General features: G+C 44.3%; 2 protein-coding genes across 8 annotated transcripts in view; one reads left to right on the top strand and one right to left on the bottom strand.

Annotated features, from left to right (window-relative positions):
• LOC147651185 (uncharacterized) overlaps positions 1 to 9,805 on the top strand; it is a 32,962-nt gene extending 23,157 nt beyond the window's left edge. For 2 of the 4 annotated variants that reach the window (XR_015274422.1, XM_086843682.1), the window contains 3 exons: positions 2,973 to 3,054; positions 3,425 to 3,586; positions 3,715 to 6,531. The gene's annotated coding sequence lies outside the window, so the exon portion shown is untranslated. Of the gene's footprint in view, positions 1 to 2,972; positions 3,055 to 3,424; positions 3,587 to 3,714; positions 8,170 to 8,814 lie in introns of those variants that run through there. The other 2 variants (XM_086843683.1, XR_015274423.1) reach the window with 2 other exon arrangements.
• LOC111933764 (glypican-5-like) overlaps positions 1 to 17,930 on the bottom strand; it is a 370,583-nt gene that overhangs the window by 10,114 nt on the left and 342,539 nt on the right. The gene's annotated exons all lie outside the window — the stretch shown is intronic.

Here is a 17,930-nt window from a genome sequence, read left to right on the forward strand (position 1 = left end):
TTTATGGTTAAAGATGAATGTGAGCTCCAGACTTCAAAGATTAGGTGCCCCTGCCAGTCTGGAGTGTGCAAGTGATCAGCACGCCAAGTGCTGAAGGCATCTGCTAAATATCACGCCACAGCTCAAAGCTGTAATTAAGAAAAATATAAACTGGCTCGAGGAAGAAAAATATTAGTAATAATTGAAAATGCTTTGGCTGTTGCTTTTGTCCTGATGATCTCATTAGTTTTGGTTACAGAAACAGTTCTCACGCTGGCTGACGTGGGGCATGCTTTGTTTGTGCTCTCCTTCTACCCACATCTTTCCGAGTTAACTTTTATTGCTCAATACAAAGGTCAAATCGAAGGCTTAATTAAATTGTATGTGGGGAAACTATAAACTTATTTTGGAAGGGAGTACAAAAATATTTAAAGCCATCCCAACTCCTCTCCCCCAGACACGCCTTAATTTCTCAGGAAGAAAAGGAACATGTGTTATTGACACTCTTTCCCTTAGGGAGAAACTGCACCTTTTCTGGCTTCAAAATTTATATGTCACGAATATCCAACCTTTTCATAACCTGCTAATTGTACTTGCAATTGGAATCTGTAATGAGGATTTTAATTTAGCTCTGCTGCTCTAAACACAGAGAAATCCATTTTGTAAAAGGCCTGGATATGATCTTATACTTCAGCAGTGTAAGTTCAACTTACAACCAGGATTAGAAGATCCCTTAAACTCTGCTTAACTTCAAACAGAACTTGGAGCAAGCACCAAAAGAAATACTATTACCCACCTGCTTAAGTTAGGCACATGTCTCTCAGCCCTCAGATCTAGGATTGAAAAGTAGTTCTGAAAACACTCGCAGGTCTACCTAAGCAGCATTTGCATTTTCTTCATGCTATGAGAAGACAACCACACAGATTGAGAGTAAGGCTAGGACTGAGTAGGCTACAACCTGTGTTCAGCAGGGCCAGTCCCAAGGAAGTTCAGGCTTCCTTGTGCCAGTCTGCCTGAGCACCAGTGAGATTCTCAACGTTCCCAGTCAGCTGCTGCCCAGCCCTAGGGGCAGAAGGATTCTCTAGATGCTTCTCCATCTCCAAAAGCCCTCCACTGTTTGTGTTCGTGCAGCTGGCTGCACACACGAGCCCTGGGAGCTGTGCTGGAGGTGGAGGATGCTCTGCAGGTCTGCTCACAGCCCTGTGGGGTCCCCCTGAGTGGCAAGGGAGCAGAGAGGAATCTGCCAGCTGGTGCAGCAATTACAGATGGTACAGAAGGTACAGAAGGTACCAGGGCTCAGCCCCTTCCTGGGACTCATTTACAAGGGGTGCTCTCTCGTGCCCTGTCCAGTCAGAGGAGCTGTGCAGGGAGGGAGGGGCACCTCAGCCTGAAGGCTCTGCTTGGACTACCTGGGTGTACCCTGGAAGCAAGCTGGCCCTAAATACACTGGAAAGAACTATTCATTAATAATTCGTTAATCAATTAACAAGCAGGGTGTCAGCCAAAAGAGAAGTGACAATAGAAACTGCTCTGTGCCACTGCAGGGGATGTGCTCGTGCCTCCCTAAGGAGATGGCAGCGAGGGGCAGGAGCATGGACAGCTCTCAGGAAGTCATCCTCTCACATTTCAACACAAGCAGATCTCATGGCTGCAAGGAGAGAGCAGGAGAAAATCAGCCACTGCAGAACTCCCCTCCCACCAAAGGGTTGGGACTCAGGGCAGAGCTGTTTTTAGCTCAGCAGTCTTTAAAAAGAGGCAGGGAGAACTCAACACAGGCACTGCAGGCAGCTGGGCCAAACCCAGAGTGAACAACCACAACTCACATCGACTTCTAGCATGGCAGCCACAGGAAAACAATCACAAGCATCTCCAAAAGATATCTGAAAGGGTCTCTTCACCCTGCAAGCAGGCTGCCCTCATCATTCCTCATTCTTTAAAAGCCAGTCAAATTCCTCCACTTATTCCCATTGCTCCCTTAGAAACTTGGACAGATACAATTCCTGCTTTAAGATTCTGAAGTCATCAGATCTCAATGGCAACAGGGAAGGTTTAAAAAGCTGCCTGTATTTCTGTCATTTCTTGAGCAGCCATAGAACCCTATACTAAAAATCTCTTAAGAGGTTCAAATAGTAAATAATAATAATAATAATAATAATAATAATAATAATAATAATAATAATAATAATAATAATAATAATAATAATAATAGATGTTTCATTATAGAATAAACACTGAAATCACTTCAGTCTACATAGCATCTGATTGCTTTTAATCTAGATGATAAAAAGGATTAGTTGTAATGCCAAACAATTTTTCCAGTCCTTATATAAATCAGGAGGAATTTTTTATTTTTTTTACTGAATCTTTCCAGTATTTAATTTCACTCAGAACTGAAATCAAAAGAAACTGTGGCAAGATATTATCCTGGATTAATCATTTTTGCCTGAACATCACGAGTAGTGCAGAAAAACATCGTGGCATTAGGTTTGCTTCAGCTCTGGTATGGGAAGCTTAAATTAGTCTTTTCTCCTGCTCTAGTCTGGCAACTCTTGAGCACTGCACATCCTCTATTTCACATTGCTGGTTTATCCAGGCAGCCAGAGCCCAGCTCCATCACAGCTGACACTTATTGACAGGGAGGATGACTACAGCCATCACTCTGCTGAGGAGCTGCAGCAGCAAGAACATGTTTCATGTGAAAATACCAAAGGGTTTAAAAGCATTATCTTATTAGTAGCATGCAGTGAAACTGATGAACCCTTATCACAGTCAGCAGGATGATGAATACCCAAATCAACACAAATGGAAAGGAGATATACAACCAGGGTAAAAAATAAACTTTTCTAATAGAAAGTCTTACAAAAAGAAGCCTCATCCATTAGGGTATGTATAAGGCTATGTTCTGTCAGTGTTCAGGCTGGGGGCCAAATTAAAGGAAGGAAATTCTTGTTTGGAGCTGGCAGTGATCCCTTTCCCTGCTCTGTTTCTGTAAGGATGTGAACTGCTCCCTCCAATTTTCATGGAGTCACCTACAGCAAAAGCACCAGACTGAGTTGAACAAGTCTGCCCACACTGGTATGCAACAGACTGAGGGCTAAACCATCCACTTTTTTGGGTAACAACATTGCTCAACTTCACCTTGGCCAGGACTCTCTCGCCTGGCCAAAAGGCAGAAACAACTGCCATTAGCCCTCATGGGCCAACCCCCCCTTGAGGCATTATCTCCATCATGAGAATGCTAAAAACACCATTTTGAGAGTGATAAACCCTGCACTGGGACCCAAAGGTCTGGCTTCTCTCTACACTGATGTGCTCAAGCTTGACTGCCCAGGTGACCCCAGGGACAGAGCCCAAGGTCCTTCTGCAGGCACCTGTGCACGGATCCAGTGGATCATGCCAAGGGGTTTGGGGTGGGTGGTGGTGAGAAAAAGTGCTTGTTTTCAAGGAGGAAGAAGCTGGAGAGCATGCAAGCATCAGGGTGTTGCTGGAAGTGTGTGGAGAGCAGTGGGCACCCCAGATCAGGGAATTCAGTGGGCCTGGAGGAACATGAAGGACAATCTCTGCTGCTGCACAGAACTGGAACAAGCATACACAGAGCACTTCTCAGGTGACTGAGCAGGAGCCTTGAGCTCTGTGTGTTTCCAGCCAGCCAAAGCAGCTTTGACAGGCCCTCATTCTGCTCGGAGATGTATCAGTAATATATTTTTTCTTTACTGCCACTTCTTTCTGTCACAGGAGCTCCAACAAAGGGAAAAACCCACTGGAAGTTCATGAGGGCTGACACCGTGTGCTGCGATGGATCTGTTGGCACTGCTGTGGTCTATTATGCAAACACACATCAGTGGACTTTGTACAACATAAATTATGTAAATACCCATTTAGAGACTTTTCAAAATGCAGATTACTTGCCTGATGTTTGGAGACAATAATTAAGATCTCTGATGTGAACCTGTACTTGGGATTGCTGTGCAAGTCGGGCCAGCCTGTGGATGTCTAGGCCTAGCAATCCTCATTTCACACATGGATTCCATCTTAGTAAGAAGAAATATGCAGTCAAAGCTGACTGTGTCATAATCTACTTCAGTCACATATCACTGACACCACAGGTTATAGGAGATCCTTGAATTTACAACTGCAGAAGGGCTCCATAAGATCCCATCTGGAATTTAGGTATACACCTGTTCATTTAGGATTACAAAAATTCCTTTTTAATTAAGAATTTGAATTTTACTTGAACATCCACATGTCTGCATGATGACAGGTGGCTCATCCTCCTGTGGGGACAAGGGTTTGAGTGCTGGTTCTCCACCCCTGCAGCCTGCTCCTGGCCCTGGCTCAGATCTGAGTCATGACCAGCACAGATAAACTGGACTTTGGGCTGGACCACGAGCTCAGGTCACCAGTTTGACACAGCAGGTAGAGGTCTGCTCCCCAGGGCTCGCATTCAGGAACCAGCTCAAGCAGTGTCGTGGTTAAATCCCAGCTGAATGCCACACAGCTGCTGGCTCAGTCTCCTGTCCCTTTCTTTGAGGGCAGGAGATTCAGAAAAATACCCAAAAAACTAAACCTAACAATAACTGTAATGAAAAGGAGAGAGGAATAAAACCCAGGAGAAGTCAGTGATGCACTGCACATTTGCTCATCACCTGCTGGCCAAGCCCAGCCTGTCCCTGAGCAGTGACCAAGGCCTCCTGGCCAGCTCCCCCCAGTTTATACACCCAGTTTATATACCCAGTTTATATACAGTTTATAGATTTCATGTGCCATGGAATGTCCCTTTGGCCAGCTCAGTCCTGCTCATGCTCCCTCCCTGCTCCCTCTGCACTTCCTCACTGGCACAGCATGGGAAACAGAGAAGGCCTTGACTCAGGGCAGGCTCTGCTTCACAACTATCAAAACATCAGTGTCTTATATAACAACGTTAATCTCATCCTGAATTCAAAACACAAGACTGTACTAAGATGAAAATTAACCCTATCCCTTCTGAAAACTGGACAAGGAGTTAGTTTTTTTCTTTTTCCCAGAGAACATTAAGCATCTTGGATTGGTCTCAGTAGGCCCGTTCCTGTTATCTGATGTATTACAAAAATCTAGGCCAAGTAATATATCCTTTGCTGGAAAAGAAAACATCACAGACTGTCTACTTGGGTAAAGAATTTGGAGAAACTAGGTTTTCAGGAATAGTACACTGAGCATCTGTTGGGCTTCATTAAATTCTTAATTTAACTTGAGTTGAGATCAGTGAAATTAACCTTTATATCTCAACTGTGCTCTTCCTGCTTGAAGCAGCTGTATCAAAGCAGCTTACCAAGGGCATCGTTCTGCTTTGTAACTTCAAAGAACATTTACTCAGAGATAGCATGTGAGGATCACATAACTGGAGCCAGATGATGGAGAAAGCACTGCAAACAGGTAGCCAGGAAAAATACCTAATTTAAAGATAGATTAGAGATTTGGAACAAAAGTTCATAAAGATTGGTGTGTTACAGAGGTGACAATTTCCCAGACAGGCAGAGACAGTGCAAGGTGAATGGAAGGGTCTTTCTAAGCACTGCTGCTGAGTGGAGTTCCCTGAGCCACGGAGCTCAGAAGAGGATTTGCAACCATTCAGTTTTCTTTGCTGGCCTATGTAGGCTCCTCAGGACAGGGACAGTAATTTCTGTGCACCCACAAGGTTGGGATCTTGACTGGGGTATTCACGCACTACTGTAAAATCAAAAATGGGAGGAGATAAACAATGGTAATTGAAGGGCAGCAAAGAATAACAATGGACATTTTAGCATTCAATTAAACCCCAACATTTACTGGTATCCAGAACAGTTACCAAGTTACCAGCCATCCATAAGGTTGCAATCAAACCCCAAACTAGAAACCCCACAGATTTACAAGCCTCTAGTTACGAATTTATATTAGAACCACTGAAAATAATTAGAAGAGACAGAACTGATCGTTTCACTGACTCTTCTCCAACTGACCACGTGTGTATCCAAGTCTAGGACATGCACTGAGACATCAATCACTGAGCTGGACACTCAAGCACTACAGGCTCCTGACATCTCCAAAGCTGAGAGCAAGTCAAGGCTGTTGTAACAGGAAAGAGAAATACTCCTGTGATATGTTACCCAGCCATAAGAACCCCTCAATTCTGCCATGGCTATTCCAAAAAGCAGAAGATATTGGGAGATGAGACCTTGCAACACTCAGAGCATTTATTTCTAGCTCTGGAGTAGGAGAAGGCAGGAGATGATCTGATCTTGCATCCGTTTCTCTGCAACAAATTGTTGCACCTCACGGAATATCAAAAGGCAGTTTAGTTCTGCCATTGATAGTAAATGAAAAAAATTGCTGTGGAGTGACAGTGATCACGCAACCCTGTGCAACTTTAATGGAATAAATAACATAGTTTCCTTGTAAAATACCAAGCCTTGTTTGTGCAAGGATTACTGTATTATCACACCTTACGAGCAGAAAAATTCCTTGTACATGGGATGATGCACAAGCTCTTCTCCACCCCACATTTCCATCAGTTACTATTAAAAAATTAGAAGCAAATTGCTTGACTAGTGAGTTACAATCCTTACACCAACGTGAATTTGAAACTGGACTGGGAGAAATGCCTGAAGTTTGCTCTGGACTTTACTCCCACTAGCCTGTTACACAGGGATGCTTTTTGGTAATAGGTGTTGCTTAAAACTGACATGTCAGAGAGAAATAATTTTACCAAACTATCTCCAATTAGTGTGGCAAAGCATGGGCAGGCAGAGAAGTGGTGGCCCCACACAGCTCAATCAGGTGTCCCCTGTCCAGCAGACAGGAAAAGGAGAGGCAGAGGATGGTGGGATGGGGCACATGGTGACAAACAGGAGAGCAAAACCTCCAGCTGCGCTGAAAGTGGCTCAGATGTGAAGTGACACAGGAAAGGCCCATCAGCAGTGAAAGGGAGACCAAGAGAAACATGATAAATGGTTCAGGGTGACACAGGACACTACAAAAATGGAGATATTAAATGCCTTCTCTGCCCTGGCTTCACTAACAAGGCCATTTTGCATTGCTCAGGTTCCCGTGGCTCAGTCTGGGAGTGAAGATTCCGAGGGCAGGGGAAAATCAAATTAGGGACTGGGTGTTGGCAGTGGGATAAGGACCAGCATTAGGTCTATGGGCCTGTGAAAATCCTCTTGGTGGAGGTTTTAAAACCCAGATGAGGCACACAGGGATGGGTTTGTCAAAGCTGACTCTGGCCTGGGGCACTAATCCATCCTAGAGAAGCTTCTCCATCGCTGTTTTCAATCTTCCGATGATCCATTCATTTTGATGAATCTACTCCATGTAAAAAGCAAATGAAAATTAAGTATTTAATCAGTTTGTGACTATATTTGTAACTATCTATAAAAACCAAGGGTGAACATCTTGTAAAAAGAATATATACACTGGCAGCTATTGCTGATGAAGTGCTATCGATAGGCATTAAAGCTGCAAATGGCAAGGTGTTGGCAAAGTGAGAGGAATTGCTGCAGAAAGTAAAAAGCCAATCTGTATGATGAACAGAGTGTACATAAAGTACAGCAAATTACCAGACACACAGCCATGAGAGTACAGAGGCATGGGAGCTGATTAAGAAGTCCTTGTGAAGAAATCTTGAAGGCTGGCCAGTTCCCCCTGATTCTCTGGCAGGCTGCAGCCGCTCAGCCAGTGAAAAGAGCACTGTCTGTGATGCGAGCGCACGCACTCGTGGATTACAGGGAGATGATGGATGTGCCATACCACGGCAAATGGCTGCTTGGAACTGCCACCCCCCTTTCAGAACAATCCTGCTTTTCAAAGCCTCAGTACCCTTGGCTAAATGCCGAGGAGGGAGACTTGAGAGGCGCAGCTCCAGGATTCCTCTGTGAGGAATACGCGGGGAGGGATGCGCCGTGCCACCGGTGCCCGGGTGGGTGACATTTGGAGGCTCTGCTGCTGGGGCTGTGCTTGCTGAACACCTTCACCTGCACATTTGTAACCTCAGAGGGATGGGCTGGCCCTAAGACCTCAAAAGCCCAACAGCTGCTGATTTTCTTTAAACCCAGGAGCCTGGTTTTATTTATTTTTTCACTTCCTGGGTTTTCTCAAGACATTCCTTCTTCCTATTTCCTTCTAATTAAATACAACGGAGCCTTGCTCTTTAACTTGCTAACTAGAGAAAAAAATAAATGACTTTCTGGTCATTTCAAAAGCCATAGAATTGTTTAGACTGGAGAAGACCTAACCCAGCACTTCCAAGTACAACACTAAACCCTGTCCCCAAGCACTGGGGCAGGAGCGTGGACCAGATGACCTTTAACAAAGGTCCCTTCCAACCCAAGCTATTCGATGATTTTATGAAAACATGATTTATTTGAGTACTGTTAATAATGACTTGTGCCAAGGAAAAATTAGCTGGACTGAATTCGATGTAACTGAAAGATGAGCTTGGCTTAGAGTCACAAAAGGGCTGATTAAGCTCGGGGCTTGTATTGGAATACTGTTCTCTGCTTTACCAGCTCTGCAGGAAAACTTCAAGGCAGCAAAATCACAAACACAACTAAAAGTCTGGTTTACCTGTCCATTTGAAAATTATCAGTGTTTTAATTCTTCCCTTTTCTGAGACAGTCTGCTTTAAATGAAAGCTGAGTAGGCAGAGGTAGCCCGGTAAAAAACTCATTACTGTCTTTTTGCTTGCCTACTGAAAAGGAAAGACCCCTCCCAAATTGCAAACGTCACTGCTTTAATTGGGGAATCTGGGTGCAATGGAAATAATAAAACATGCATGAGATTATGATTGCTGAACTTTCATCAACTTACTTCATCTCTCTACAGCCAAAAAAAATCGGAAATAGGCAATTGCAAACATCAGCCAAATGCTATTCCAAGGGTGTGTGTAAGTAATTTGTCTTGTTTTCCCACAAACCGAGTATCTGTAACTCCATTAAAATCAAGGCCTTGAAATGCATCTCCAAGAAAATCCCCCTGCAGTGCTGGCCAGGAGCTCAGCTGAGCAGTTTTCACTCACCAAAGCAAAGCAGCAGCTGCTCCGTGCCCAGGAACATTTCCAGGTGTGTTCCCCTGCCTCTCCTGACGGGCACACACAGCACCAAAGGAACATCACCTGTACTCCATGCCCAGGAACATTTCCAGGTGTGTTCCCCTGCCTCTCCTGGCTGGGCACACACAGCACCAAGGGAGCATCACCTGTGCTCCATGCCCAGGAACATTTCCAGGTGTGTTCCCCTGCCTCTCCTGGCCAGCACCAAAGGAACATCACCTGTGCTCCATGCCCAGGAACATTTCCAGGTGTGTTCCCCTGCCTCTCCTGGCCAGCACCAAAGGAACATCACCTGTGCTCCATGCCCAGGAACATTTCCAGGTGTGTTCCCCTGCCTCTCCTGGCTGGGCACACACAGCACCAAGGGAGCATCACTTGTCCCTCGTGCCTGGCCTTTCCCTGGAGAGCCCGTCCTGCCCTCACCGCACCCAGGATGAAGCACAGATTGATGTCAGCACTCGGGACAGGTGTGATTGGCAATGCTTCTGCTCCTCCTGTGTGGAGTGAAGGAGGAAGGGCATTGTGGAAGAGAGTGTGGGGATGTCATTAGGAAGGGAGGCAGGGTACAGCTGTTTTCTGCACCTTCCAGTATCACCTGCATTATGGTCTAAACCAGCGTGGCAACTCCGTTGTGTTTTTCTTTTAAAAACTGCATCTTCCACTTCTTCACATCCTCCTACAGTGAAATCTGTGTTAGAATTGAATCTTGGGGTGCCAAGACAATCTGTCAGCACTGCTCAGCACTGTGTGTACCAGGAGAGTCAGGTTTGTTCTGAGCGACAAAGGGCAAAACATTTACAGATATAAAATCCTTTTGGCTCAGGTGTTATTGTGCCCTTATGTAGCCTTTGAAATCACTAAATTAACCCCCTGTTTTTTCAGTAGCTCTGAAGCTGTGCTGCAAGTGTATTATGTGACTTCTGAAGGAACTGCCTGCAAAATATGACAGAAAATGAATGCAACTAAACCCAAACCAACCCCTGCCTCACTCCCAGAAACACCACATCTTTTACATCCTGGAATTCTTCAGTGGTTAAAGTCATACTTCGTTTGAATTTCCACTGTTTAGGTAAAATTTATGATGCAACAGCCAAGTAATTCATATTCTTGTTTGTTATGAGATTTCTAAATTCTGCTTTACTACAGATGTCAGCCACTATACTATGTTCTATCATTTGCCAGTGAAAGCTTTTCTTTAGAGTTAAGACATTCAGATGAATCATGTTTTCTTTGCATCTTTTTTAAATGAAAGGTTTCCTTGTCTGTCTCTGTAATTCCCACTCCCCATCCTCCAGTTTCTGTTGCTCTCACTGTACTGACACAGGCTGAGATATTTATTCCCTTCCTTAACAATGAATAGCACAACATATCAGTGAAAGCCTTTCTGAAATCAATGAGACTTTTTATGGAGTGTGGTACTACTCATTGTGAGCAGAAGTGTTTCAGTTTGGCCTGAAGAAAGATTCAAGATGACATAAGCTGGAATGAATAGAGTTACTCAGCACCAAAATACATGTGTTAAAGAGACCTGGGCAGATGGAAAACCATTTCAGCAGCTGCCAAGTGTTCTGACCCCCTAAAGCAGGTAACAAGAGACCCTGGCATTTCTTAAATCAAAACATGACTGTCTTGACAGTAATTTCAGAATAATCAATGGAAGAAGTAACTTTTTACATCCCTAAAAAGTCTCTACTCTGAGTCTCAACAGATACTACAAACAGCAAATACGGCAGCACTGCTGGGAAGCTTCATTCCTATTTTTCAGATGAAATAACAGATATGAAGTGGCTAAAATGATCCAGGTGGTCACAGCAGAAACCTGCAACGGCCTTCACAGTCAGCACTGTATTTCCATCCTTCAGGCCAGAAACTGGTGCAGCCAAATGTCATTTCATTCCATTTACCACAAGGTTATTTACTGTACATCTGAATGAAAATCAAACTGTAGGTGATGATACATTGGCTTTCAAGCCTGTAGCTCACATGTAGCTCATGGTTCTTAGCCCACAATATCTGCTGAGGGATTAGATTGTCTTTGTTCTGTTTGTGCAGTCTGATCTAACACCAGGGTCCAGGAAAATTTGGATCATTCATTTCTTGTAATTAGCTAGGGTGTACCATAACTGAATGCCTGTCCTCGCTAAAAACAGGATGGGCATCAAAAATAAAGAATGGGGAATGAAAAATAAACATTAATAATCAGATGTGATGACAGAAATACCCAACAGCTGCTGCTCTTGTGAGGTGCAGTGAAGTCCAAGCTGGAAGTACCAAAGCAGAGTTACAGTGGAGAAAGCTGTCAGGGAACAGACACGAAACAGTGCAAGATGAAATAGCCTTCCCCAGTCTAGGAGAAATGTCACATGTGATGTGATACAGGTTATCACATGGGATACAGTGAAGGTCCAGCAAGTTCTGTATTTCTGTGTGGGTTGTGTGATTTGGGGTTTTTTAATACTTCCTACAGTGGAAATGAATGGTACCACATTCCTGAAGCACAATTTGATCGACTTACTACAAACATCTATTTAATTCAGACATTCTCAGCACCTGTGAGAAGTTACAAAGCCATCCAACCTCTAAAAAAACAAAGGTATCCAATGACAACATATGCCTCAGCATCTGGAGATCACCATGCAGCACACATCAAACCCTGCTTGCACAGGCTGAGACAGGCAGGAGTTTGCTTTTTATCCCACCTGCTACACTGTTAGATTATTATCCCTGAAATACACTGAATGATTATGTAAAGTGAACTTCATGCTTGACCAAGTATACAATGCAATTAATATTTTAATGCCACTTTGTACATGTCTAATCTTACTGCTGTCTTCATCTTTGTCCCTGTTCCTGTGGTGACCAATACTTATTTACTGTGTCTCTGTTTGAGACACTTGCCCCAAGTTTCTGGAAAGAAATGAAGATTCTTCCCTCAGGTATCTCAGCAATTTTTCCTCTGCTGTTTCTGGCTTTCTGCACATCCTGATTGCTTCCCCTGGTCAAAGTGCTGTTTGTCCTGTTTGCTCCAAATGTTTTTGTGTTCCCTTTGTGCTGAAGGGAACAGCACAAGTTCTCTGACAGGGAGGGCACAGCCTGACACTGTCAGCAGAAACACCTGTAGAAACAGAGCTCAGCCTTTTTCTGGGGCTGGGATCTGTGCAGGGAGCTCTGCTGGAGGGCACTGCCACAAAGGGACCTCCATGGACTGCTGGCATGTCACACCTTTACACCTGCCTTGCATCCAGAACTGGAGACAACACTGCTCAAAAATATTGAGTATCATCTGTTCTAAAAGACAAAAGATGGTTGAGCTTTAGAGGGAGGCTGTGGAAGCCCAAAGCTGTCATTCATATCTCCTCTCTGTGGAATGCCCTTCCCCATACCCACATGCTACAGGAGGGGCTGCCATCCTGCACAGCCACAGAACTTTCTGGCAGCAGTCAGAATTCAGCCACTGCAAGAACTCATTTGTACACGTAGAAATGCAGCATCAGGAATGTGCAGCAGCATGCAGAGCAGTCATTTCAATTTTACTTGTTTATGTACCTCTTGTAAAAATAATCATTTATGATCATTATAAACCTGCTCTAATGTAAATCAAATGAACAAACCAGTACATTACTGCTGTCTGCTTTGCTCCAGTTTATTTGTCAGCACTGTCAGAACCCAGGTAATCAGTCACCCACGAACGAGGTGGGGGTGAAGAAGAGGTGGGTGCCACACTGAGGTTGAGCATGGAGAGCGAGGAGTTCCTCACCCCTCTCTGTGCAGGAGGCAGGGTGGGGCTGTTCCTGTGATGCTCTGGCATTTCAGCTTTTATATTTTTCATGTATTTGTAATCTTGCAGTTCTTCAGTGAGTAACTCTAAAGCTCCATGGCCTGTCAGCTGCTGTTCTCCTGTTTTATTGAGATAAAACCATTCCTCTCCAGGCCTGGGACTCAAGGACACCTCACTGCCTCAGGCCCTGAAAAATGTACACAACAGTGAACTGAGGGGAGCAAACTGGGGGTAAATGACTTCATTACCTGGAGCTGTAATTGGAATATCAACCCCTGATATGCAAACACACCAAAATTGTATCTGTCTGAAAACTTGTGACCATCATCCATTTTGGGAGTAGCCCCTTGGGGGGCTTTGTCTGCCCTTAATGTGCCTGAAGGCCCTTCATTAAATAGATCTGCTTTTATCTTTTTAGCTTTGTGTGGCCTCTGTTTTAGGTATACCTGAAACAGCATCAGTTTTGTGCTTCTTTGCACTCCAAAAGCAAAGGAATTACAGAACTTCACATGATACCCAACCCCATCCCCTGATATTCTCCTTATTCCCTCCTAGGTGATTTCATTCAGTGACAAAGTGGCAAACCAAAGAGAGAGGAAAACATGGGGAGCAATGCCTAAATCCAAAGAAAGGCTTGATGGAAAAATCTTTCCCTTGAGACTTCTGGCATCTCAAAATATGAATTACTTATTTTTACTGGAGAGCTGCCTGGAATAATCTGGGGAGAAGTAAGGCCCTGTGACTTGCTCCAAGTTAAAAACATTGTTGAGAGGAAAGCTGAGGGCACTTTTTGCTTGTACCCAGCAACTTTTCTATGCAGTCTGATAGGTATCACATTGTGTTATGCACGAGCACAAAAGGGAGCACAGAGGAGCTCGCTCCCTTAACAGAACCTCAAAAATAAAAGAGATTTGAAAGGAGATTTTTTTTCCCAATCTTGAAGAAGTCACTTATCAGCTCAAACAGAGTCCCTGTGGGGAGATAAACCTTCAGAATCCTCCAGTAAAAAGCTCCAATGCATTTAATCCTTCTTGAAATATAACCTAGGGTGCCAAGCAGGAAAAGAATGGGGACAATGGGGAGGAAAAGCACACTCACCAAAATACCCCTGACAACAACCTGGGCTGTGCCCCAGCGTGATCAGCTTGTCCCCCTGACAAGCCTTGGTGGGTTTCAGTTTCCTATGGGAATGTGCCAGCAGGCAGAAAATCCCCAAGCCAACCACATTTAGAACCTCTATTGCTAATTTATCAGAAATACAATTTGCATCTTGGTCTGGCTCAGAAATGGACATGTTTGTAAAGCAGACAGAGCCTTTAAGGAAAGATGTTATGAAATCCTGCAGTTCCCTGTATTCCCTGGGCAACATCCTGCACAGTGGTGTTACCTGCTCAGCATCCAGCTCACAATGAGTACAGACAGGTCTTTGCTCTCATAATTACTGTTTGATAGCAGGGATTATGTTCTGTCCTGAATCTGCCATCTCCCTCTAGAGCAAACCTGCCTGGATGACGAGCATTCACCAGAAATGAACTGATTGTGAGTTTGACTTGACATCAATGGTTTCCTCCCTGGTAGCTCACACATCCCTTTCTGTGTGATGGGATCTAATAACTCACATGGGCACAGTGTCCCCAGAGCTCAGGGACTGATGGGATCTGTGTGCACAGCAGAACACAACACACACATCTCAGGAGTGGCACTGGCAAGTGTCACCCTGCACAGTTCCACACACCACGGGAGCACTGCCAGCCCAGGTGAACCATGCAAGGGGGCTGCAGCTGCAGCTGAGGAGCCCCACTGCTCCCTTCCTGCTTGCTGCCATCCCTGCTGTGATCTCTCTGTGATTCCCCACGAAGGGCAGCACTCTGCTCGTTCTCTCACCATCTCTGGGTGTGGAGGTGATGAGAAAAGAAGTCCTGTAAACTGGGATAGCATCATCTCTGGGTGATGTGTTCTTCAGTGCTGTCTGGGAAGCACAGCTAAGCCAGGCTGTGGAGGATCTGAAGGGTGCTGGCTGACAGACCTGCTTCCAAAGATGACACCTCTGGTAGAAGGAAGCTGGACCCAGCATGGACATGTCACCAACAAGGCCAAAGGACACATGCAAAAGGACTTAGAAACTTGCTCTCCCTAGAAACATTTCCTGTACCCCGAACACTGGCCCAGAAAATCAGACTTCAAAGCAAAGCAGTTCCCCAAACAAACATCCCCAACTGGCACCTACTAAGAAAATCAGCCTTGCAAATCTCCAGAGCTATTTCAAAGCAAATGTCAGACATTTCAGGCACGTTTGGGGGAGCACTCCTCCCCAGGCCTGCTCAGCAGAGTGTGGGGACAGGCAGCTTGTTGGCCTGGCTGGACCCCACTGCTGTGATCCAGTAATTCCCTCTGCAGCAGTGAAATAAAGCCCAAACTCTTCCAGCACTGTGGTGAACATTCCAAATGAGATGTGCTGCATCTCACCTGGGTCTGGCAGCGACCCAGGTTGTGGATTGTGGGGACAGGACAAGCAGGGCACAACCTTTGGGTAGCTCCAGCCACAATCTGGCAAATCTGAGCTCTTCTGGATCCCACTTCAGCACTGTGCAAGGGATTTATGTTCTTCAGAAGGTTGGTGAGGGAATAAAATCACTGTGTAAGTGCAGATGCCATGGTGACAAGTCAACCCAGTTCTTCAAGTATGTCCTACATCCTTCTGCATAGGAGACAGATTAATCCTGAGGGACTGACTCTGAAAGGTTTCTATCAATTAATCTTTTTCCTCCTTAAATAATAGAACAGAAAAAGCACAGCTGAGATTCTTGGTGTTTGGTGATGATTGATGAGACTCTTATTGGATCTTCCCCCAAATTTTTATATTAACATTTGATCAAAAGGTTACTTTTCTATACTAATAGCTGTATTTTTTGTTAAAGGTAATTCCATATGTAGGGAGGTGTGATTCCTCAATGCAGGTATCAAAATTGTAAAAGGAAAATCACATTTTCTAGCGATTTCATAAGCCTCAAGGAAATTTGGAAAGTTTGATGCCTTAAAACTTCTGTGTTTTTATAAAATAGTTAGCCTTGACTATTTATTTAAAATATTGCTGCAGCGTATTTACTATATGTAAACAGACCTGCTAGCTGAGAAGTCTTAATTACTTTTCAACTGAAAGCAAACATTCATCAATACACCAAAAAATCTCATGGATTTGATTCTTTGTTGTAAAAGACATCAAAGTGTTGATAAACTTGAATGAATGAATCAGTGAAGGCAATAGAAAACTCTTCCAATTTTTTTTTTTTTTTCCCAGAGATTTGCTAATGTAGTGGAAACAAGAAAATAAATTAAAGTTTGCATCTGCACTAAAAATCAAAAACAGCTCCATATTTACAAATATTGTGGGAAACATTGCTTTACTGAAATTGTCCAAAAGTTTGATTTTATCTAAGCCACATTACCAAAGAAAGCATATTTTAATTAAAATTCTTACTGTACTGAACCCCTCAAGTCAGTATTTACATCCTATGAATATCAAAGAGCTACTTCAGTGTCCTGCTGAACAGGGACAGTCATTTTGGGACATTTCTGCCACGAATCAGCTTCTGCCAGCTCCAGAGGAATCTCCTGACAGCTTGTCCCAGTGCTGGAGAGCCATTCAGAGACACCAGCAGAGACATCAGCTCTTACACCTGAAATCTCATCAAGTTACTCTTAATGGAACAGAAGAATTACAGAAAAAAAAAAAAAAATGGGGATGTACAAAGATAGTTTGAATTTCAAAGAAAGTGCAAAACAATTAATAATAAAATATTGCAGTTGCACAGAAGGAAAAAGCCTTTGACTGCACTCCCTACAAATGTTAGTGCCTGTATTGCATGAGGAAAGGAAAAGAAGAATTGGACAGTTTTAGGCTGAATCACCTTTTATTTGTTTTAAGCCAGCTTTAGTAGCTTCAGTGAAAAGACTCTTGCCACTTAGATTTGAATCAAAGATTTTAGGATTTTCTTGGGTGTGAATATACAGTTCCTGGGATTTTTACATGCTTTCTTTCCAGAGAGCTGATTTTTCTCTCCCTTTTTCTCTCCCTTGTCACTGAGGAGGTGGCTGTTCTCTGTCACTGTCACGGCTGGGTGTGCCCACCATGGGCTGGGTGTCACTGTGGGAGCACCAGAACCTCAGAGCAGCACAGCAGCTCCCAAAGGGGCTCCAAGCACCCCCTGAGGGTGGCCTGATGCTGTCACACACATTCCTGCCCTGGATTGTCCCTACAGGCATCAGCTCCATGGCCAGCAGGTCCCAGCACACACGGGATTGTGCCCATCCATTTGTGAAGCCTGGCCTGCCAGCAGAGTGTCTCTAGCACATCCCTCCTCCCCCAGAGCTGCTCTCCAGGGCCCTGGAAAGCAGTGCTCCAGGGTTCAGACACAAACCTGGCACAGGGGCAGCAGCTGACCCAACAAGCTGCCTGGGGAACACTGCCCTTTGCAAGCCCATGCTGGCAGTCCCTGACGTGGGGAAACCGTCCAGCTCTGACAAGGCAACTGCTGTTTGCTTTTAGCATCACAAACACAGAGAAATGCAACTTCTGTTGAAGAATCTGCTGCAAACATTCTGCACGATTCTCATACTGCCTGCTTGAACTCAGCATGTGCCCTTTTCCTCTCAGCAGCACAGCAATGTGAAGTAATGGGCTGTGACTGCAGAAGCTCTCAGGTAAGCCAGAGCTCTCTCAAGTTCACAGCAATATCCTCCAAAGGTCGATTTTGTGTATGTCTTCCTCCAACAAAACATTTGGAAGAACAGTTTAAGAGATTAATCAATTTTTTCATGATGTGGGACTTTTCACCCTGTGTATTTTCCCATCATTTAGTCTTACAAAGATGACAGTGCTCTCATAAACAGACTGACTTAGTTTAATTCATCAGGAATCTCAACAAACACTCTCTCAAACTTCTAGTTCCTTTCTCTTAAACCCTGTACTATGGAAATTCAAGACCAGATTTTGCTTCACCAAGCTCTAATAAAGTGTCTCTGTACAACATTTATATACAAATCCTAAACCAGACCAAAGTATGTGATTTTAATGGTCTGAGCTCATATTACTGTAGGTGCACAGCTCACGGT

Source organism: Cyanistes caeruleus, chromosome 10 (assembly GCF_971803275.1).
Source record: "Cyanistes caeruleus chromosome 10, bCyaCae1.hap1.1, whole genome shotgun sequence".
NCBI lineage: Eukaryota > Metazoa > Chordata > Aves > Passeriformes > Paridae > Cyanistes > Cyanistes caeruleus.